This window comes from Pinus tabuliformis, chromosome 5_2 (assembly GCF_031772625.1).
Source record: "Pinus tabuliformis cultivar Carrire ecotype Pingquan chromosome 5_2, CPIR1, whole genome shotgun sequence".
Lineage (NCBI taxonomy): Eukaryota > Viridiplantae > Streptophyta > Pinopsida > Pinales > Pinaceae > Pinus > Pinus tabuliformis.
The window spans coordinates 126,423,377-126,425,164 of record NC_142306.1 but is presented as its reverse complement, the minus strand read 5'-3'; positions in this window follow the sequence as shown (position 1 = coordinate 126,425,164).

Genomic DNA, 1,788 nt, shown 5'->3' with positions numbered 1-1,788 from the left:
ATTATACAGATCCATCAGTCCTTTCCATGTCTTTATTTATTGACTCTAGATATTTATTTATAATGGAAGCTTGGAGAATTTTTTTTGTGTGTCAATATGACTTATCCTATTGAAACATATCTAAATGAGGCCAATAAATTGGACGGATCCAATTATGTTAATTGGAAATTCAAGTTGCAGACTCTGTTGGAGGGATATGGTGTTTGGATAATTATGAAGGGAGAAGAAGAAAAACCTGTTACAGAGATGACAACCACATTGATTCAAGACTAGGAGAAGTAGGAGAGTAAATAAAAGGTATTTTTAAGGATGTTTGTTAAAGATAATATAACCCCTCACATTCATGAGTGTAAAACTTCTAGTGAAACCTGGAATACACTTAAGTATCTATATAAAACCAAAAATAGAAATTGAGTCCTCTTCCAGAAAAGTAAGCTCTTGTATATTAAAATGGAAAAGAATGAATATGTTAGTTCTTTTATTTCAAGAATCAAATACTTGAAAGATAATATGGGAGACATAGGAAACTCAGTACCTAGCACTGATCTTGTGAAAATCACGTTAAATGGAATGTTAGAGGACTATTAGAAGTTTATTACAGGTCTTGTAGCAAAGGAGCAAGCTCCCGCTTTTGAGGAATTGACAGGTATATTGATGTAGAAAGAAGAGAGGCACATGAACTTAAAGCCTCAAAGTACATATTTAGCATTTGTGGTAAAGAATTATTCAAAAGAAAACACAGAGAATGAAGTAAATCTAGAAGTCCATTTCAGAGAAAGCCATCTCCAAGTTTAAATTAAGGTATGTCACCTGCTAGAAATGATTCTAAAATTAAATGTTTTTAATTGTGGTAGAAGTGGGCATCTTGCCATAGATTTCTACAAGAATAAAAGTGATGAAGTGAGGCATAAATAAAGAAGACGTTTGGGAGATTTCACAGGAGAAGCCTTGAATTTTGATCATAAGAATATTAAGTTGTTTATGTCTAATGTTGTGTTGTTTGCTGAAATTGATGATGCCAATGCATGGTTTGTGGATTATGGAACTTCAATCCACATGACATGTAATAAGGACTGGTACGGGAATTTCAAAGAAATAAGTAATGGTGGCTATCGTGCACATCAGATCAAGGGATATGGAGATATTCCAATGACTTTACCAAATGGATATGTTAGGCACATTCATAATGTTATGTATCTTCTGAGGATTAAGAAAAATATGATCTCTGACTCCACAATTATAGATCAAAATCTAAAGGTTGAATTCTTCAAAACACATTGCATAGTAAAAGACCTGGGAGATCACTACAAACCTGTTTCTTCAAGAGTCAGAGTTGGGGTTTATATAAGCTTGATGTTACCAGCAATAGCTATTAAGCACTAACTTCTACAACTACGTCAATAGAAATCCTTTGGAACTAGAGGTATGGTCATATCAATTATCATTATTTGTTCATGTTACAGAAACAAAGAATGGTTGAAGGACTCCCTATGTTAAAGAATGAGTATGATGCTTGTGAAGACTATGAATTAGGAAAAATTCTGAGAGATGAATCCCCTTTAATTCTGATAGGAGAAGATGTATTAGAACTTGTGCATTATGATGTTTATGGACCCATATAGACCAGATCCCTAGGAGGTGTTTATTATTTTTTGTTGTTTATTGATGATTATGCAAGGTACACTCAGGTGTAATTCTGTAGGAAAAAGAGTGATGTCTTTGAGTATTTCAAGGAATTCAAAAACATGGCAGAGAAGAAAATAAGGAAGTTCATAAAGTTGCTTCATT